The sequence below is a fragment of the Periplaneta americana genome, chromosome 13, assembly GCF_040183065.1.
Source record: "Periplaneta americana isolate PAMFEO1 chromosome 13, P.americana_PAMFEO1_priV1, whole genome shotgun sequence".
In the NCBI taxonomy this organism is placed as follows: Eukaryota; Metazoa; Arthropoda; class Insecta; order Blattodea; family Blattidae; genus Periplaneta; species Periplaneta americana.
Window position 1 is genome coordinate 161,823,615 of NC_091129.1, and position 23,824 is coordinate 161,847,438.

The 23,824-nt window shown below is 34.5% G+C and overlaps 1 protein-coding gene across 2 annotated transcripts in view; it reads right to left on the reverse strand.

Annotated features, from left to right (window-relative positions):
• Window positions 1-23,824, reverse strand: part of Dh31-R (Diuretic hormone 31 Receptor) — a 1,450,252-nt gene that overhangs the window by 39,208 nt on the left and 1,387,220 nt on the right. The window lies entirely within an intron of this gene.

Genomic DNA, 23,824 nt, shown 5'->3' on the forward strand with positions numbered 1-23,824 from the left:
TAAACTGAAAATGGCGGCAAGCACGATTAGCTTTATTGAAGATTATCGCAAATACGAATGTCTATGGAGTATTCAACCACAATTTTGCGAATCAAGTAGGCCTAAGTATTGGCTTGATATTTAATATTTAATATTAAATTACACATATATATATATATATATATATATATATATATATATATATATATTCGTAGTGAAAGTGACGTTCAACACGGCGCACCGTATAAACACCAAATCTGGTGCATCTTAATTGAACGTTCGTTTTCAACTTGATTCTTTCAATATTCTCCTCAGATTGAACGGGTAAACGCATGGAAAATTGAACCGTGTAAATGCACCTTTAGGGATTCTTTCACATTAGGCCAGCCGTGGCGAAAATGTAACTCACGAGCACATTGTGGCTCGCAATGATAGCTGTGCATGTCTCTTGCTCCCCCAACCCCCACCCTCTCACTCACTGGAGTCAAACTCCGTTCCATTTGTATTTGCCTCTGACCTGCGAGTGGCGTATCGTCGCAATGTCTCTCTCGAAACCATGTACCTCTACAAAAACGAAAGTTTCAAGTAGGATGGGAGGACGCATTTTTTTGCTGCCAATATGATGAGAATATGAAATGTATGATTTCTTCACAAGTATTACGAGGAAAACGGTTGTGTAACATAAAACGGCATTATACTACATGTTACTCATGAAACATTAAAAGGTTAAGTATTATTATTATTATTATTATTATTATTATTATTATTATTATTATTATTATTGTGAAACTTGGACTCTCACTTTGAGAGAGGAACAAAGATTAAGGGTGTTTGAGAATAAGGTTCTTAGGAAAATATTTGGGGCTAAGAGGGATGAAGTTACAGGAGAATGGAGAAAGTTACACAACACAGAACTGCACGCATTGTATTCTTCACCTGACATAATTAGGAACATTAAATCCACACGTTTGAGATGGGCAGGGCATATAGCACGTATGGGCGAATCCAGAAATGCATATAGAGTGTTAGTTGGGAGGCCGGAGGGAAAAAGACCTTTGGGGAGGCCGAGACGTAGATGGGAAGATAATATTAAAATGGATTTGAGGGAGGTAGGATATGATGGTAGAGACTGGATTAATCTTGCACAGGATAGGGACCGATGGCGGGCTTATGTGAGGGCGGCAATGAACCTACGGGTTCCTTAAAAGCCATTTGTAAGTAAGTAAATATTATTATTATTATTATTATTATTATTATTATTATTATTATTATTATTATCCTTTTTTCAGCAGATGTACGAATAATGCGGTTAGGTCTTCAATTTAAACTCATAGATTTACAATGTAATGTTACAATGAAAGCTAGATGTAAGGACTTGACAAATGTTGAACTTTTCAAATCTTTGCCATAAAATAAATATCCAAAGCTTCGTTCTTTCGCTTGCTCTGTTGAAGCCATGTTCGCTACAACTTACGTTTGTGAAAAATTATTTTCAACAATGAAAATAGTAAAAACCAAATTTAGATCACGACTGACAGACAAATACCTTCGTGATCAACTACGACTGGCAGTAAGTGACATAATTCCTGATTTTGAAAATCTGTCGCAGAGACATTCTGAAGACAGTTAACTTTAGATATTGATAATGTGTCCTATGTTTTATTGTTCATTTCTTTCTTCGTTACACGTACTAAATATTAGTTTGCAACTTTATAATCTATGAAATTATATTTAAGTGCTTGACGTAAGGAAAATGAAAATCCGTTAATAAGTCAGACAGTTGCTTCACTTCCCCTTCGGGTGTCCGCCTCCCTCCATAGGTGCTATGCACGTTGCAGGTTACACAGTGGCTCGGCGCACGATGACATTTTCGCCACGGCTGCATTAGGCAATCGATTTGTACTGGATAGTCGGTGCAACTTTCATGTTTTAACACAAATTATTTCCAAAGTACGTTGCATTTGTTGATGACACTAATGCGAAGGAAGTACACTACTATGAAATCTACCTCGACATGGGAAACTATTAATAATGGAATTATCAATATCAATATTAGGTCCCCTACTTTTTCTAGTGTTCATAAATGATCCTGTCCTCATAATAAAAAAAATGTAGTTCATCCTATATTATTTGCAGATGACACAAGTGTAGTAATTACAGCCAATAACTTCAACGTATTCCAATCTTCAACAGAGGCAATTCTCCTTAAAATTATGTGATTGATTAGTATTAAATTGTAACAAAACTAGAATAATCCAATTTAAATATTAAAAAATGTGTGACAGTGTAGTACAAGATAGGAATTATTTAGATACAAAAATATTAACATAAATTTAATATGAATATTTAATAATGCTGATATTACTTACACTACACCAGGCATGTCAATTGATGCCCACAGGAGCAAGCGCGCGCTTTAGAGCCCAGGAGAGCCTGAGCGCTTTACAGCGGAAAGGAAAGAGACAGACGAAAGAGGTGGTATATGCCGCTTGGTCGAGCTATATTCAGGTTGGCCAGCACTGATTTAATAGATAAAGGGAAGATAACTTATTAAAACTTTATCCATGTCAATTTTTAGATTTTCCTGAGAAGTATAAGTGCATTATAAGAAAGTAAGTTTTAATTTTAATGCTCATTTTTCACAAGTTTGATTTTTTTATTCAAAAGAAATATTTTCTCAACTTTTCGTATAGAAAAGTGAAATTTTCAGGTATAGGCCTATTTATTTAGTAGCCTTACAGAATGTTCTCGTAAATCCAATATGCCGTATATAGGTATTACTGAAGATAGTGTATTGAAAATTTTGAAAATATTCGCATGGAAATTGTTTGTAAGGAAATGAATTAACAAAGCAACTACTGTTACATCATAAGCAAAAGATACGTGCCCATGTGTTGTAAAAATGTGAGCTCTATAGCTTCAGCAGATTTCGAGAAAATAATTTAATATTCTGATGATAGGAAGTTGCTCACAAATATCACCTTAAAAGCATAATGCGATAAGAGTTTTGTTATGTAATATTAGTTACACTTAAAACAGATACAGTACCTAGATAACTTTGCTTTGTACTGTAATATTGTTTTGATTAGTTTATTGATTACTTTTGTAAGGCTAAAGATACCATCAATATAAATTCCAACTTATCATATCATACTCAATCTGTTTCTTTGGAATATCACTTTCTTTATGAATGATGTGTTTCATCCACTTAATACAGTATAATATTATACTACTATGGAATTTAAGTGAATATTCCTTCTTAACTCTCTATTATGTTATTAAGATTTAAAACACAAGTGCAATATTAAGAAATCAGTGTTAGTACTTTTGTTTTACAGACAATATAGATAATATTAAACAGAAAGAAGGCATATAAAAATAACGACATAAAATTTCATGTTCCGTTTGAAGTTTGTGCACAACTGTTTTCTTAATCCAACAGGCTGCTTATTCATATACACAACCCTTCCTCTTTCCATGCTTAGCGCTTGCTGCCCGCGCACGACGTCAAGGTCAGAAAAATGCGCTTGCTTTGACATCACTGCACTACAGCTTTGAAAATTTGCATGTGGACCCCATGGCCAGGGGGAACAGCGTTTATGAGATGTATTTGTACGGTCAAATGGGTCTCCCTGTCCTATCCGCAGTAGTGTGAGTCGGATGAGGGATGGGTTTAGCAGAGGAAGAAAGGAAGAAAGAAAATTTTAATTAACTTTCAGATTGTTCCGTTTAAGAGTGGGACTTTTATTAACTGTTGCGTTTGTCTCTCTATAAGTTTTAGAACACAGTTTATTATAATTATGCGAAATACAGGAGCCTAACTCGTTCTATATTGTGAGCTGACACAATTTTGAAACCTTCTTGTGGAAACTCGTGCTCTCTTCTTCGATGAGGCAACTTTTTAAGCGCTGTCGATAAGCTTTCGCCTCTTCGCATTCCGACCGCATTTTGTTTTGACCCACAACATTCTTCATCTCTTCTTCCTTTGTCTGAGAACGTCTTTTGTATTTTCTTTTTTCTTCTTTTCACTTTGTATCATCGTAAGAAGGGAACGAAAACTACTACTTCTTTTTTTGATTGTACAAAGGATCTTTTTCTTTTAAACTTAAAATCCACCCGAAAACTATTTCAGTTCTCTCTCAGTCTAAAGCGTTTTTATCTTCGCCATTTAAAGTTGTTTTCCCCGGGGGTTGGAAATGCTGTCTATAAATAACAGCATCGGTTGTAAAGAATGGTTAATTTCTTTTTACTCTTCTGACACTCAACAAGTCTCCAATGCTCTGAGGTAGAGAGAATAAACTCGTGTAAAATGTATTGAAAGCAACGGTAAACGGAAGAAAAATTCGGGGCAGAAGAAGATTATCAGATGATAGACAACATTAAGATACATGGATCATGTGGGAAGACTAAAAAGAAGGCGGGAAATGGGAAAGATTGAAGAATGCTGGGTTTGTAGTGAAAGACTTAGCATTAAACAGAACACTATGAATTAATAAGTTATACAGCCATGGCTCATGTTGAACTACAACAGATAAGCACCGATGACTAACCTAAAGCTTTCTTACCGTCAATATACAGGGACATCATTTTATTTTTACCAACATTTCCTATATTAACCTGGCTATACCTTTGGAACAACGATTGAAAGCCTGAAACGCCGTTTGCTACCCCCTTCCACGACTGGAGTTCGATGATACTGGCGTAAAATGCAAACAAATCACTTTACTAGGTACAGGAGGGAAGAAAAGTAGTTCATCCATTTACGTAAACTAGGAAATATCACGCTTTTGAGTTGATAATTTTCATTGGGTTTTTGTTTAATCAAAATACAGTACAGTATTAACAATAAGTGTTTTTACTCACAAACTGAGCTGTCCATGCGGACGTATTCATTATGCAGTGTATATTATACTGTCTACAACACATTAGCGTACAATGTAGAGAATGACGTTAAATTGAAAAATAATCATAATATGGATATTTAAACACATTTTTGAAAATGGTGGCCGTTCATTTCGATACAGGCTTTAGTTCTAATGTGCATATTATCGCACTATAGACTACTGTACCTAATTCCAATTACCAGGTTCGTACTCTGTATCAATAACTCATGTTGAAATAATTCTGTACCTATTTTATAAAAGAGTACTTTACGTGCTGTAAATTCAATCTTCATTTCTGGCCGATCCGAAAAGATAAAATTACTCAGACATGCTATCTACTGTCCGTCCAAGTGGTTATGTCGTAGAGAAAATCACGTGACAGTTAATTACTTAACGAAGCCCTTTTATTTAAGTTATTTTAAACAATTGTATAGTTACAATATTACGTAGACGTCTAATTCCTAACAGAAATTAATGTTCTCAGAAAAGAGCTAAGACAGCCCAGCCACTAGCCTTTACAGAAAGGCGAATAGAAGCAGGTGGGGGGAAACCGGGATGGAACATAGGCAAATGGACGACAGTACCTGTGCGAAAATGATTCAATATTGAAAGCTCTTTCGTCACTGGAAAACGCGACCATATTTTTGGAACGTACTGTTTACTATGACCGTAAGACTACTATGACTGTATATGCGGTCTTGGATCTGTGTGGAGGACGGTTGAACTTCATTAGTGGAAGGGGTGGGAGTGAAGTACATTAAAAAACTCAGGTACAATAAAAATTGAAGTAAAAATAAAATGATGTCTCTGTATAATTATGGTCAAGGTTACCTCAACCGTATACAGATCAGGCAGGATCTTTTACATAAATTCAAGATTCAGATCATCATGCTAACAGCAAGGGTCAAGCGACTGCTATTCTGTTTATAAAACACAAGAAAAAGAAGAAGAAGAAGAAGCAGTGAAAGAAGAGAGAAGGAATGCTGAAAACACGTATTTCTGACTTGTAATTCAGAGAAGTGGTTGTTATTGGCTTATAGGAAAGGCTGAAATACAAATATGAGAAGCACTGTACGACGAGAGTGAATGCAGATGTCTGTGTCGGATGGAACTGCTGACTCTCCCCTTCGTTGACATTCAGTGTTGACATTCTGCTTGTAATGCCTTGCTCTCAGACATGGTTGTGCTATGGGAGTTCCGGAGAGTTACTCTTTAGTGATGTATAATATGAGACACTATGTAAACATTCTTGTAGAATAGGCTATAACAAAGCGACAATAACTCAAGCGGATACGTTATCGAATGAGGGTATAGAGAATTTCTGGTTTGTGTTCATGTAGGGCAGAATACAGCTTAAGGCCTGTTGCTTCGTCACAATGTATTGGACCAGGGAAGATATTTTTGTCCTTAGCCGAGGCTAAATTTTTAGTGTATACAGGGAAAACTGCCTCTGATTGAGGTTCTGGCTGATATGTACATCTAGGCCAGCTGTGACCAAAGCGGGTGTCGTGAATCACAGACATTCAAACGGGTATGAGGAGTTTTATACAGGGTGTTCCAAAAATACGGGGCATAATTTCAGGTATGTATTTCCCACATGTAGACAATCAAAATAGTTCATTACAACATGTGTCCGGAAATGCTTTATTTCCGAGTTATGGCCTTCACAACATTGAAATTCACCGGAACCATACCTCATGTTTTAGAAGACACTCCACTGATCAATCGTCAACACATTCACTTCTTGCATGATAGCGCTCCTGCACACTTCAGTCGTACGGCTCGCCGGTACTTGGATCGAAGGTTTCCTGATCGATGGATAGGTAGAGGTGGCCCAATTGCTTGGCCTCCACGCTCACCTGATCTGAACCCTCTGGATTTCTACTTGTGGGGCCATTTAAAATCATTGGTTTATTCGTCTCCGGTGCCTGATTTGGAATCCCTTCGGAATCGAATTGTGGCATGTTCTGAGGACATACGCAATACTCCTGGAGTTTGGGATCGTGTTCGCAGGTCAATGAGACATCGATGTGAGGTCTGTATTCAAGCAGGAGGTGGACATTTTGAACATCTTCTGTAATGACAGCGACCTGCGGAAAGAAAAACGTTCCGGTGAATTTCAATGTTGTGAAGGCCATAACTCGGAAATGAAGCATTTCCGAACACATGTTGTAATGAACTATTTTGATTGTCTACATGTGGGAAATACATACCTGAAATTACGCCCCGTATTTTTGAAACACCCTGTATACATTGCTGTGTGTTTCATTCGCGTACTGAAGGGAGTGGCGGTATCATGTCGCTCTACAATTTCTGTCTCTACAAGCAGCAAGAGGTGATTTCGTAAAGAATAAGAAGGAAAACTTTTTTGTTGTTCTGTCAGACAAAATGTAATATGTTTACTTTGCTCAACGGTTCAATTAGGAGTATATGGAAACATTAATTAACACGCTGAATAATATATTATTATTATTATTATTATTATTATTATTATTACTAACCACTAAGTATGTGTTGCTATAATTCTTCTGTATGTGCATGAATATTGATATTTTTAGATCTTCTCCCTAGAAGGATAAAATTATTAGGTTTTATCTCAATTTTAATCTTCTTAATTTTTAGATGAGGGTAACTATTTATTATTCATTTAATAATAATATTGTAGAAAAACTGATTCAATATTATGTGCCAACGAACTGTTAAACGCCAGGAATGACACGTCTTAAATCATAACCAGAAAGAGAAAGATGAGATGAATAAATGTAAAGGAAGTCAGCTACCTAATGGGGTTTGAAATATCTCGTGCTCTAAAGCCTTTTAATAGAACATAATTTCTCAGAACAGTAAGTTTTTAATTAATTTTGTTAATTTTGAAAAACTACGAATTTCTCGACCAAGTATCGAGAGAAGAATTTAGAAAATTCCTGATTATAGCCTATTCAAGAGGAAGGTTAAAAAAAGAAGCAAGAAAAATCGTATATTATTCACTGGCTCTTGATAACAGCAGTGACATTACTGATACAGCAAAGCTTGAGATTTTATCCGCGGGATTGATCAAGATGTTAGTACAGGTACCAACACTGGTTGCAGTTTTCATGCCAAGTACCTTTCCTCCGTCTTCTTACTTCATAGGCTGTCTGTCGCATGTAATCACTGCAGCTCGAGTTTTGGTCACCGCTGATCTAGACCTGTTAGATATCAGGCAGTACATCTCACTTGACGATATGTGACAGAGGAAGAATAATTGTTTGTGTACATCTGAAGTCTGACTAGTGTAATATGTAGCTAGTCAGCGATATATGCAATGGAGAGGTGAAAGAACTGGCACCCTACCCCATTATCTCCTGGCCTAGTTTCCTCATAAGTGGTGCCTTCTTGTCATCACTTGTGAGGTTCAAACTGGGCGAACCGTAAGTAATGTTATTAATTTCATGGGGTTATTCTTTGAGATATTTCAAACAAAAATGTAAAATACAATTTTGCTCGTTTTTGCTTCCTTTTCGAGATAAAAATTGTTTCATATGAAACATTTCATAGCGTGTTTTGGGAAAGCCATTGATTTAATTCCCAATATGCTCAGTCAATTTAAGAGAGCAGTGTATTATGATAATAAACGATTGACAGAATTTTAGTTTTATACTTTAATGGTCTTACTAATAAAAACTCTATATATAGACTCTTAACTGTCTTATACTTATACAATGAGTAGCTCGTTTATAAGTCGTGTGTAAATTCCTTACTAATAATCAGTACATACGTCGTGTATAACAGTACAACTGTTACACAGCTACGTCATAGTTTCGTCATTACTTCGTTACGAAAGATAATAGAATATCTGAGGTTCTCTATTGCATCCGGTAGAGCGCTCTAGTGTGGCGTGTTAAATATCGATAGTACAACTGGCTCTAATCGATTACCACACTACATTTTCGTCAAAGGGTACAAGCTACAGCAATATTATTCTAATAATTCTATGATCTTTGGTTTGTTCTTCTGTGGTTACAAGGTAACCATCATCATAAAATGACAGTCGATACGAACAGCTGTTAGAGGGGCGGCCATTTTTTCTCTATATAGAACGCTTAAACAATGGGTTTCGTGTATATAACTACTGCAAAGCAATTCCCATTGTATAGTTACAGCCTGTTTATACGTCCATAGCTTATTCACGGTTTATTAGTAACGTTTTCTGTCTCAACTCTGCATAAGTCTCGTATAAAAACTATACACGTAGATGTGCAGAAGTTTGATACGTACAGATGTAACTTTTCGGTCTGAGGAAGAGTTAAAAAAATTATGTTTAAGTAAGTTATACGAGTTTGGAAACCGTATTGATTAAAAAATTCATAATGAACATGGATCCGATTTCAAATGATTACGGTACCATGGCTGTCTGATTCTAAGAAAAAATAATCAGTCTACGTTTACGTCACACTAAATAGGCACGCCGTTAGCCAAACGGCTAGAGCATCGGCTTTCTACGCTGATAATCCGACTTCGAATGCCGTGAGGTACACATGGAATTTATGCGGGAAATAAACGGCGTTACATAGTAACTTTACACGGTATACTCCTACTGATATTCCATCATGGCTCTATTAATTACCGCGTTCGAATCCCGGTCGGGGCAAGTTACCTGGTTGAGGTTTTTTCCGGGGTTTTCCCTCAACTCAATACGAGCAAATGCTGGGTAACTTTCCGTGCTGGACCTCGGACTCATTTCACCGACATTGGGTAGTAAGAATAAAGCTTAAGTACTTTCTCAAGGTTTATACTTTTGAGTATGAGCACTTCCTGTGATTATATACTCGTAACCACTAGAACATACTCATATTCGTAAGAATAAAGACATTCTACCTAACCCGAATATATACTCATCTCTACAGCCTTCTTGATCGTTTAAAAGTTAGTATGTACTCGTGTTACCTATCCTCTTTGACCACATTGCACCGTGATGCTCAGTTTTTTTTTTATAGACTTTCACATGCTATCCGCATACTGTAGTAGTTTGTGTTTTGCTTTTTGTAAATAAATAAATAAATAAGTAAATAAATAAACTAATTAATTAATTAATTAATTAAATAAACAAATAAATAAGTAAATAAATGAATAAATAAATAAACATGAAAGAGAGAGTGAATCAGATAAGTGACGTTAATAAACAGGAAACAAGAAAATATTACTGGGAAATCGTCATTACAGGATGTTGAATAGAGATTACAATCCATTTCTAGAATTCCAGTTATGCTAATTCTATTTTTTATTATAGAGAGTTTTATATATATATATATATATATATATATATATATATATATATATATATATATATATATATTGCAATTCAAATTTTACAAAATAAACTGTAATTGTTAATTATATTTAACAATACAATCTAACCTTATAATTTGATAGCCGTTCATATTTTTATAGGTTATGTTTTTTTATGAATAACAAATACGTGTTTAACCTTTTTTCACATTCGCTTTTGTGAAGCGTTAAAGACTTCTGAAGTTCACGTCTTTTTCTATATTTTTTCCATGAGGTACTACATCGTTCATAAATTCTGCCATTTTTTTTTATTTAACTTTAAACTGAACACAAATCAACAAATATTCAGAATTGAGCCTGCTTCAAACCATACTCAGAATAACATGAGAACGAACTTATAAATATGAGAATATACTAGCTTTTATTCTTATCAAGCATGAGTATATATTCTGTACAAGATGGATACTTGAGTATATTCTACTATGCTTCCATGTTATGATTATGTAATCAAAAATGAGTAGGTACTTAAATGTTTTTATTCTTATTAAGAAGAGTATATACTAAAAAAGTCCAGTATATACTATATACTCATGTTTATTCTTACCACGGATTATCACCTTCATCTCATTCAGACGCTAAATAACCTAAGATGTTGATACAGCGTCATAAAATAACCCAATAAAATAGAATCTATTAATTACCACACTAGTGTGCTGTAGACCACCTCCCATATTGCACTAAGAGCAACGTTCTTCATTTTTTGTGCCAGCAGCGTGGTGATAGTGTATCTAATATAATCGCCTAGGTGGATGTATATTTAGCTAGCATTTTGTAACTAAATAACGGATTTGTATGCAAAGGAATCCATAATCTTAAGATGTTATTGGTTTAAAGAAATATTAAAGAACATTTAACTTAGTAGGATTTTCGAACATGTGGTGATTATAGGCTAGAATGAAGGAAATAATAACTTATGGCGTAGTTTCTCAATTCGCACCACTTTGTAGGTGCCTAATTCGCACCGGTGCGATATGAGCAACTGTAGCAATTCTAGCCGTACGAAAGAAGGCCCCAAAAATTGTTTATGCTCGACCATGCCGAAATGTACTAATTATACACCTGGTAGCAGTCCTTTAATGCATGTCATTAAAGCACACCTACTCATTAAAGTACAGGTCTTCAGCCAATGATAACTCAACTTACATGTGTTCAGCCAATGAGAAGTCAGCTTTGTACCGTTATAAAACCGCAAGTATCGATTATTCTCGGATATGCAATCGAAAGAGAATTAGCGAAAAGTCACGGAGGCTGAAATCCAATACTGTCGCAGAAGGTTATGTTCTGTTACTATAATAATTAGCGTTAATTGTAAACAATATTCAAATAAATTCAATTTGTCATCTCGTTTTTCAATGTCGAATTCAGTAATCAAGGTTATAATATTATAATATTAGGCCCTATCAAGTTTAACGGGATTATACATCAAGGTCAATGACATTATTGTTCCTCGGAAAAAATCAATACTTTCGCGTCTGCGCACATCTCACAATTCACGACCTAGATAATCGATTATTCTCGGATATGCAATCGAAAGAGAATTAGCGAAAAGTCACGGAGGCTGAAATCCAATACTGTCGCAGAAGGTTATATTCTGTTACTATAATAATTAGCGTTAATTGTAAACAATAAAAGGTAAAAAGGTAAAGGTATCCCCGTAACATGCCATGAAGGCACTTGGGGGGCATAGAGGTAGAGCCCCATGCTTTCCATGACCTCGGCACTAGAATGAGGTGGTGTGGTCGGTACCACGCTCTGACCGCCTTTTACCCCCGGGAAAGACCCGGTACTCAATTTTATAGAAGGCTGAGTGAACCTTGGGGCCGTTCTGAAAGTTTGGCAACGAGAAAAAAATCCTGTCACCACCTGGGATCGAACCCCGGACCTTCCAGTCCGTAGCCAGCTGCTCTACCAACTGAGCTACCCGGCCACCAATTGTAAACAATATTCAAATAAATTCAATTTGTCATCTCGTTTTTCAATGTCGAATTCAGTAATCAAGGTTATAATATTATAATATTATCAAGTTTAACGGGATTATACATCAAGGTCAATGACATTATTGTTCCTCGGAAAAAATCAATACTTTCGCGCCTGCGCACATCTCACAATTCACGACCTAGAACAAGGTCACTTCCGATCTTGTCAGATACAAATAAAATGTATACATATGAATACCGGTAATTTCAAGTTAGAAATATGGTCGAGCATAAAAAGTCGTATGAAACTCGCCTATAATGGTAATTAAGAAGCTCGTATGAAAATTATGGAACTCGCTCGCGCTCGTTTCATAAACATTCATACTCGCTTTCTTAATTACTATCATTATAGGCTCGTTGCATAATGTACTAAACTGAAAGAGGAATGCATCAGGTGGGTGCAATATCAAGTGGTGAAAAGGGCGTTAATACAACAAGTGTGTGTTGTACGAGCGCACCAGGTATTTTGTGCCATTTATGATAATTTTTAAACGTCAAACAGTGCATCCTTCATTATCAGCTGGTGCTCTTCCAGGATCGTTATTTGTGTGCTCTGAGTCAGGTTACATCAACAGTGAACTATTTGTCGAATAGTCAAACATTTTATTTGTCACTCAAACCTGCCATAGAAAAACGTGCTGCTTCTGTATGTCCAGCTATACGACCCATTTCAAAAATTTAGAAGCTAGATTTTCTCGGGAAAATGGTGTGCTCCTGTTTCAGCTTCCTAGTCATAATACTAATACATTCTTAAGTTAACGCTTACGTTATGTTTAATTTTCATTGTGAATGAGCCTTTACTCTTAATTTGTACACAAAAGAACTACATAATAAAATAACCTGTTTCAGGTCGCAGATATTTTGGCAATAACTATTACATATATTATTTTAATCCTCAACTGGTACCGCTTTTTAAGTGTACATTACGATATCAAGCAATATGGGTCTATATTGACCCATAGATACCAGTTGAGGGTTAATGTACCGAAGTACATATGATATTTCCATGCAGATATTCTGTGTCATCATACGATGAAAGAGAATGGAACGGAGAAAAACTCTCTCCGGCGCCGGGATTTGAACCCGGGTTTTCAGCTCTACGTGCTGATGCTTTATCCACTAAGCCACACCGGATACCCACCCCGGCGCCGGACAGAATCGTCTCAGATTAAGTTTCAGCACATGTGTGAACTTCAGTCCTACGTTCATAGACATCTATGACCTAGTGCAGAGGGTGGCCGCTAGAGGGAACCCAAGAGTTGGAACTTAATCTGAGACGATTCTGTCCGGCGCCGGGGTGGGTATCCGGTGTGGCTTAGTGGATAAAGCATCAGCACGTAGAGCTAAAAACCCGGGTTCAAATCCCGGCGCCGGAGAGAGTTTTTCTCCGTTCCATTACTCTTTCATCGTATAATAACTATTACGTACAAAATTGAAATCTTCTATTTCAATCCATTAAGGAGAATGGAATTTTTTTTAGGTAACTCAATGTACATCTGAAACTGGTATTGTTTTGTGCAAATTTTGCACCTGAATTGAACACGAAGTCTTATCGAACTCCATTTGTCTTTGCACTCCCAGTCAAGATTTTGTGACATTTGCCAACAATTGGTGTAACGCGATTAAATGCAGATGAAGCGTGCAATCACCTGATGTGCTCATGCATTGCCACACCTGTACCCCGCTAACTGCACATGTCTCCAAGGTGAACCCTCGAGCTTACACACGCAGTGCAAGTTGTGGATTACTTGGGTAAACAAAATATGCTGACAGACATGTGCACGATTAATCACAATTCCAGCATCAGATAAAACAATTGTGTAACTAAATAATTACATGGCCCCTTCGCATCTTGGCTTGGAGTATAGATTCAGTTTCAATTGGTAGGCTTACTGAATTTGTAAATCTGCTACTGCAGTTCATTGAAATCTCTGGTAAAGGATGGGATGGGCCCATGTAAAATAAACTGTGTATGGAAGATGGCGGAGATTCATTTTACTGGGCGCATTTTTCCCCTTACTGATAAAAAATTAAAACTTCATTACAACCTAAATTTAAAACAAAATTATTTTAAACAATTTTAATGATCTCAGTTATGTAGGCCTGAATGCATCGTATGAGGTATATGAACACCATACATAAAATTAATGAGAAAAACTGAATTGTTACTTTGCGTCAACCATAGTCGGAGTTATGGTAGGGTATGGGGGGCACTGCCCCCCCCCAACTTGTCTGAATTTTTTTTTCTACTAACGTCAGAAAATATTGAATTCAAAAGATATTTTTTGCTTTTGTTTATGATTAAATTTCTGTTCTTAAATTGATTAATTAATGTCTTCAGATCATGTGTCTGGACTATAAAATTTATTTTAAATTTCTGAAGGTATAAGAATTTCTATACTTCATTTGAGGAATGGAAGCACTGTAATGTTTCTTCTGTAACAGCCTGTATAAGTCTGCAGGTTTCCAGGCCGCCACTTTGAGAAATATGAAAAAAATAATGCACAACAATGCAGAAAAAAGAAAGTGATCCCGGTATTATGTGCAAACTTAAAGATAAGATTAAATAAAATAGCCTAATTAGAGTTTGCACTTAATAATAATGATATCTCCAGGAAGGTAAACTTTATATAAAATCTGTTAGCACTGTTACGTAGTTTTATTGATGTATGCATGTGTTTCCGTACGGGAGAGAAAAAACAGGGAGATTGTTTTAAGTTATGCTCTATTATAATTTGTAGTATACCTACAGTTCAAGCCCTATACAACTCGGTCAGAAACATCTGCGGATGTGGATGTAACACAAAGTAATTCAAAAAGCTAAAGAATTACACTATAATACAACAATACAAAACTATGATAATAAAATCAAAACAACTTGGAACATAATTAAAAAAGAAAGTGGACGATCAAAAAGTAAAGTAACAAACTATATCCTTATGTCTAACAATACAAAAACGTCAGACCCAAATGAAATTGCAAACATATTTAACAAATATTTTCTTACAATAACTGATAACCTCAACATCCCCCAAGATAATGTTACTAACAGTTTAGATTCTTTAACACAATATTTTCCGACAAAATTCCCAAATATTCAAATATTTTCAACAAACAAACAAGAAATAATTGCAATTATTAAAAATCTAAAGTCAAAAAACTCCTCAGGGTATGATGAAATAACAAGCAAAATATTAAAAGCGAGTTCACATATTATAGCTGGGCCACTAAGTTATTTATGCAACTATTCAATGTTCAATGGTATATTCCCCGAGAGATTAATATATTCAGTGGCTATTCCTATCTTCAAAAAAGGGAGAAACAACGTCTCCAGAAAATTACAGACCCATATCACTTCTACCAGTCTTCTCCAAAATCTTTGAAAAAGTAATGTATAAAAGATTATGTCATCATCTAGAAAGATACAATATTTTAGTCCCAGAACAATTTGGATTTAGGAAAAATAAAGGCACAGAAAATGCAACATTTGGTTTAACTGACAAAATTCTGGAGGCAGTAAATAAAAAATTACAAGTTGGAGGGATTTTCTGTGATTTATCCAAAGCATTTGACTGTATAAATCATAAAATGCTGCTAGATAAATTAGATTATTATGGAATTAAAGGTGTTGCACACCAATGGTTTCACTCATATCTCATAGATAGGAAACAGAAAGTTGAAATCAATACAACTATGAAATCTACATCGACATGGGGAACTATTAATAATGGAATTCCTCAAGGATCAATATTAGGTCCCCTACTTTTTCTAGTCTTTATAAATGATCTTGCCCCCCTTATAAAAGATGTAGGTCATCCCATATTATTTGCAGATGACACAAGTATAGTAATTACAGCCAACAACTCCAACACATTCCAATCTTCAACAGAGGAAATTCTCTTCAAAATATGTGGCTGGTTCTCAGTCAATAAATTGGTATTAAATTGTAACAAAACTAACATAATTCATTTTCAATCCTGTCCAAATTCAATGTCGCAAATTTCTAGCGCAATAATTAACAATAGATCCCTATCAGAAACAACAACAACCAAATTTCTTGGCTTAAAAATCGATAATGTGTTAAATTGGAAAAATCATATTAAAGAAATTACCCCCAAACTAAATTCAGCTTGTTTTGCTATTAGATCTATGCAAAAGATAGTAAATATCAGTACCTTAAAAACAATATACTTTGCATACTTCCACTCGGTAATGAGTTTTGGAATAATATTCTGGGGAAATTCCACAGATAGTAACAATATATTTCTATTACAAAAAAGAGTAATTAGAATAATAGTAGGTGCCAAATCTAGGGAATCGTGTAGGACTATTTTCAAAAACTACAAATAATGCCCATGGCTTGTCAGTATATCTTTTCATTAATAATCTTCCTCGTATGTAATCGTGAAAACTTTGTAACTAATTCAACAGTTCATAGCATAAATACACGTCAAAAAAATGACTTTCATACTCCATCGGCAAGTCTATCGTGCTATCAAAAAGGAGTGCGTTATATGGCAGTAAAAATTTTTAATAGCCTCCCTATCGATATAAAAAATGAAACTCAAAACATAAGATTATTTAGGGGCAAATTAAAGAAGTACGCAATTTCTCACGCCTTCTATTCTGTAAGTGAATTCATGACATTCAATAACACTTCATGAAATTGATACTAAAAATATGTGTTGTACTAGTAGACTATATTGTAAATCTCATCTGTATATATTTCATCTAGACTGTGACTATAAATTAAGATTTTATAATAGTATTAAGTTTTTTGACTTGTTCCATATTCTAGCTGTAAGCATGTATGAATACCATGGAATGTTAATAAATACAATACAATACAATGCAACACTGCAAGAAACATGCCCTGGAAAATACCTTTATTAAATAATCATATTCCGATATACTGTACCACGGTCAAGCTATAACGGGAGGAAGGAGTTAAATGATGTCTCCCATAACATCGTTATAGGGGGATTCTATGGTTTTGCTTTGCCTCCCCCCCCCCAAGTTCTCTCTCCGCCTATGCCGTCAACACTAGTCAATACAGGGGTATATGGTACAGAGTTTGTAAATCTTTGTTGAGTTGTTTCATGTTTAATCACTCAAAGAATGTACAGTCCTGCAATTAGTAATCCTTTCAAACTGCAAATGCTATTCAGTCTGCGAAATAGTGAGAAGGGAAAATGCAATGGTTGAATATCACAGAGTGAACTGAAGTACCACAGTGTTTTCTTCTAGGAATAACAAGAATTTACAAGGTGCCTGAAACATACAAAGGCATCGTATCACCCTGACTGTATTATTATGATCCTGCAACACGTATTCATAATTTCTTTGGAGTAGATCTGCAGCGAAATGAAATGATTTTGGTCTAACTATCTTCTCAACTATTGGGTGCACTTTGTTCATATTCAGTACCTACTAGCCAATGGTACACACGAAACAATTTTTAGTCAACAATGAATGGATTCTTTGTACTATTTCTGGAAGTGCTAGAGTGGTTTTTTATAGATAAAACAATATGTATCTTTGTTATAGCAATACATTATTATTATTATTATTATTATTATTATTATTATTATTATTATTATTATTATTATTTAGATGAAACTATTGGGGATCATCAGTGTGGTTTCAGGCGTAATAGATCGACTATTGATGAGATTTATTGTATTCGATTTTTTGTATTCTCGATTTTGTAAGAGCACAGTACATCAGTTATTCATAGATTTCAGCTAATGTGTGAGCTTAACATATGTATGTTATCATGATAATTATTTCGAGACCAGAGGTCGAGAAATAATTATCTAAAGACAGAAAACAGGAGTTTAAAAAGCGAAATTAAATTATCCGAGGATAACTATTATCACAAACTGTATTCGGCAAGATAATCGCAATGCGAAAACTGTAATTCTGAACAATAAATCATTCGAGCTTATAATAATAAGATCCAGAAGAACAGTCGAATCGAAGCAGAGATGATAAGAATAAAAGGCTCCTTGGAATAAAAACAATTAAACATTTGAGGTTATAACACTTTTTTTAAAATTCTTTTATGATTACTTAATGTATCCATAATTTTTAACATGTTTAATTTTATTGTAAACATTTTTAGTTATAGTAATTAATTATTGTTGCATATTGAGACAGCGAGTCTGATGTAATTGTTTGATTGTTGAAACATCGAAACAGAGACGATACAAATAAAACAAATGAACGTAGGAGGAAAACTATCACTTTTTAATTTTGGGCAGCATGCTTTTAACCATCAGTGTAATTCGATTCTCATTGGTCAATCTAGCGTCAAAGAGCTCGTTCATTGGCCGAGAAACGTTCGCGTGGGTTATCTAAGAAGTTAACTAGTATCAAATAGCTTACTACTACAATAGTGTATTAGTAATGATTAATAACACGCATGTGGTTAGCGACAGCGTCGCCAATGCCATCTAGCGACTCTGTCCTTATAAATATTATCAAGGATTCTCTTCAAATGTTATATAATCATCTCTATTTCAATTAATCCACTTATATTTGCCTTCAACAATTAACTTTCTTTTTTCTTTAATGTATCAGATCACATTACATTGTACATGTTTATTGTATTCGGGACCCTTGTGGTCACTCATATTCTTTGAGCTGACGTCTATAATTTAGAATTGATATATATATATATATACACATATATTATAGGCTATATTTAAACTTAAAGAGAAAAATGTTAGTTTGATATTTAAGAAACGTAATACCGGTAACTAAATAAATTCAAAGCTCTTTCTTTTCGTTTTTGTACCCTTGTCATCTATATGAATTGTAAAATAAAATCTGAATTTTAATAAGGAAATGGGAGGAAGGAAAATTACTAGAAAAATAAAAATAATGATTATCTAGTCATTTGAAAGAAACGATTTGTTTAATATATTAGCTGTGTGCTACCTTCTTTCATTTTATATTTTTGTAGCCTCTGAAAGTCATAAATGAATTGTTTAATTTTTTTATGCTCGACCATGCCGAAATGTAGTAATTATACACCTGGTAGTAGCCCTTTAATGCACCTCATTAAAGTACACCTAATCATTATAGTTCAGTTGTTCAGCCAATCAGAAATCACCATTGTAGCATTATAAAAGCGCAAGTATCGATTATTCTCGGATATGCAATCGAAAGACAACTAGCGAAACGTCACGGAGGCTGGAAATCCAATACTGTCGCAGAAGGTTATGTTCTGGTACTATAATAATTAGCGTTAATTGCAAATAATATTCAAATAAATTCTGTCATCTCGTTTTTCAATTCTAAATCAATTTCCAGGTTATATCAAGATTAATGTTTGTGTTATTCTCTAGATTATATCAAGGTCAATGACATTCGTTCCCCGGAAAAAATCAATACTTTCGCGTCTGCGCACATCTCACAATTTAGAAGGTCAGTTCCGCTCGTCACTTAGATAACCATAACATGAATACTTATGAATAATTTCAAGTTAGAAATATGGTCGGGCATAAAAAGTCGTATGAAACTTGCCTACAATGGTAATTAAGACGCTCGTATAAAAATTATGAAATTCGCTTGCGTTCGTTTCATAAACAAACATACTCGCGTCTTAATTACTACCATTATAGGCTCGTTGCATAATGTACATAATGTACTATTACATGTGCTTTTTTAAGGACACTGAAATACTTGTCTACCAGCAATCTCATACACACATTACTAAGAACTTTCACATTTATATTGTGTTTTAGAAAGCAATTAGTTATCTTATTTCTAAGTGCATGAAGACTTGAATAATTTCGAGGCAAAAATTGTTCCGGGGTCGGATATCGAACCCGGGACCTTTGGTTAAACGTACCAAAGCTCTACCAACTGAGCTACCCGGGAACTCTACCCGACACCGATCCAATTTTTCCCTCTATATCCACAGACCTCAAAGTGGGCTGACAACCGTCAAGCTACCAACATTGAGTGCACACTAACTCTGTGTGACTTAAATTGTGGTTTTCTGTTAACGAACAGTGACGTGTATTATGCAAATCAAGCTTTCAGGTATAACTCCCTGTGAAGTTGATTTGAATAATTTCGAGAGAAAAATTGTTCCGGGGTCGGGTATCGAACCCGGGAGCTTTGGTTCAACGTACCAACTTTCTACCAACTGGTACGTTTAACCAAAGGTCCCGGGTTCGATACCCGACCCCGAAACAATTTTTCCCTCGAAATTATTCAAATCAACTTCATAGGGAGTTATACCTGAAAGCTTGATTTCCATGAAGACTTTCTCACAAAAATTTGTGAAAATCATTTTCAAATATTTCTTACATCTCGGAACAATTTATTTCCACTTTTGACTTTACTTGGTCAAGATACATTGATTCCTTTTCACTGCACTTAAATTTGTACAATTCAGTGCAACTTACATGGGCCATGTTATACTGAATGTCAACAATGGGCTTAATGGATGAGAGAGTTTATCTACTCCTCTCATCGTTAGCTGCAATACTCAAATCAATCATAACCTCATTATGTGGTCCTTACAATTCCTTGTTTTTGGGAAACTTGACAATTATTTCCGTTCATTTGAATCTGGTACTTAAAGCAGTCGTATATGGCACAAATAACACCTCTTCAGCCGTTTCCTTAAATTACAGGACATAAGAAATAGAAAAAGAAAAACATCGTTTTTACCAAAACATATCAACTGCCATGGACGCTGCTGTTAGTTATCTTATCGAACAGCTAGGTGGCAGTCATGGAATATGTCGCCAATTATTTTTGTGCGAGATCGTGCGTATTTGCTTGCTTTCCGCACAAAACCAATACGCGGTAAGTGTGAAATACCGCATTCAGTATTCCCAACGTAACACACATAACAATTTCCCTCTTCTTACCGCTTAAGCGCCATATTCATTTTACTGCTTTAGGATTTTAACATATTATTTTTAGAGACGTTTAACATAGTAATAATTATAAATTGGAAACTTACCACTGCAATTTCACCTAAATTGCACTGTTAATTATTGTTTTTAAATATTTGCAAAAATTAAGTAAACTCTACAACACCACAAAAGTTACTGCATTTGTAATGCCAGTAACATTAAGGAAGCCGTGAAAAAAATCAACAAGATTCCAGATGACGATGTTATTACTGCAATATGTTATATAAATAATATTGTTAAAATATTAAAATGAAAAATAAATCTTTACATAACCTTACCGTTTGTTTTAAGTTCGCATTTATAGACTGGGGGGGGGGAAGACAGACGTATATCACGGCCTGCTGGAATATAGTAAACACAGAAAACATTTTATAGCAACAATGTTGAAGATAGATATTTTAGTTTTTAAAAGTTGCCGTCATTGAACAGAAACCAAGATGGAGATTTCATTGCAACTAATTAGAAATTCGTCTTTCAGGTATGTAATAAACGATCTTCGCACAAAATAATGTACGATACACGAGCGGTATGTTTGTTTTCATGTTCTCGGAAATTAAAAAAGCTCAACTACGTTTTGCTTTTTCAATCTTTTCCTCGAACATGAAAACATCAACATACCGCTCTTGTAACGCATATTACTATTATTGTCACTTTCCACTATTGTAGTAGTAAGCTATTTGCTAGTATAAACAAAGGCCTAAAAATTAAACAAGTTTCGCAAAACGTTGATTAATTAAAAGAAAGATAGAGAAGTAAACCAAAGCCTCATCCATTGTGAAAAATACGTTCACTCCAAGCGAGATGTTACATAAAAGAGAATGAACAATAAGTACCGGTAATGTCATTAATTTTAAGAAGTTATTTTTGGGATATTTCAAACAAAAAATTTAAACAGTTTTGTTCGCTTTTCCTTCCTTTTCGAGACAAAAATTGTTTTACATGAAAATATTTCATAGCATTTTTGGGAAAACCATTGATTTAATTCCCAATGCTCAGTCAATTTAAGAGAGCGGTGTAATGTATAATAAATTATTGAAAGGATTTTAAATTTTCCTTTAAACGTGCAGAAATTTGATCCGAACAAATGTAACATTGTAAAATTTCTTTGCAGAACGAAAAATTACATTTGTTCAGTTCAAATTTCTGTACATTTAAAGGACAAAACTGATTTTTTTTTCAATTATTTATTAACATAATATATTGCTCTCTTAAATTGACTTCGCATATTGGGAATTAAATCAGTGGTTTTCTCAAAACACGCTATGAGATGTTTCATATAAAACAATTTTTCTTTCGAAAAGGAAGTAAAAACGAACAAAATTGTATCAAGGGTATATGCACGTGAACGATCACAAATATTATCAGAAAATGCAGACTCTAAATTTCTAAAATTTTATAACGAAATGAACTCACAATTGGACAAAAATTACAAGGTACCACAACAAGACTTATTAGAACTTAAATATCCGATAAAAGTATCAAAAAGATTACTAATAATATTTTTTAGAATTCACTTTTTACTTTAAATTAAATTTTCCAAAATTTGACAGTTTTCACACATATTATTATTTCTTAACTCCACAACCATTAGAGATAGAATTCTGAAATGTTGTACACTGATTTAACACGCATTTATGCAAAAAGTAGACTACAATAATGCCCTTTTCTTTGAAAATAGAAAAATTAGGTCACAAAACATTATGTAAATTTTAATATATCTTATATAGGACAAAATAAATTAATTGCATTAAAATAAACAACTCTACATGTCAGAGTAGTCCACTTTTCAGAAATAAGTGTTTATTTCATTCAGGAATAGTACATTATGCAACGAGCCTATAATGATAGTAATTAAGAAGCTCGTATGAAAATTATGAAACTCGCTTGCGCTCGTTTCATAAACATCCATACTCGCTCCTTAATTACCATTATAGGCGAGTTTCATACGACTTTTTATGCTCGACCATATTTCTAACTTGAAATTACAGTATTCAGATGTATACATTTTATTTGTATCTGACAAGATCGGAAGTGACCTTGTTCTAGGTCGTGAATTGTGAGATGTGCGCAGACGCGAAAGTATTGATTTTTTCCGAGGAACAATAATGTCACTGACCTTGATGTAATCCCGTTAAACTTGATATAACTAACCTTGATTATTGAATTCGACATTGAAAAACGAGATGACAAATTGAATTTATTTGAATATTATTTACAATTAACGCTAATTATTATAGTAAGAGAACATAACCTTCTGCGACAGTATTGGATTTCCAGCCTCCGTGACTTTTCGCTAATTCTCTTTCGATTGCATATCCGAGAATAATCGATACTTGCGGTTTTATAACGGTAGAAAGCTGACCTGTCATTGGCTGAACAGTTGTAACCTGAGTCGTCATTGGCTGAAAGACCTGACCTTTAATGAGTAGGTGTACTTTAATGACATGCATTAAAGGTCTGCTACCAGGTGTATAATTACTTTATTTCGGCATGGTCGAGCATAAAAATATGAAAGCTGTCAGAGAGACCATAATAATGTTATGGTTACCAAATGATGTAACTGCAAACTTTTTTGTTTGCTTTTTTTTATACTTTGATAAAACTGGTTTGAAAAATATTATTAGTAACCTTTTTTTATACTTTTATCAGATATTTAAGTTCTAACAAGTCTTGTTTTTCCAATTGTGAATTCATTTTCTTATAAAATTTTAGAAATTAG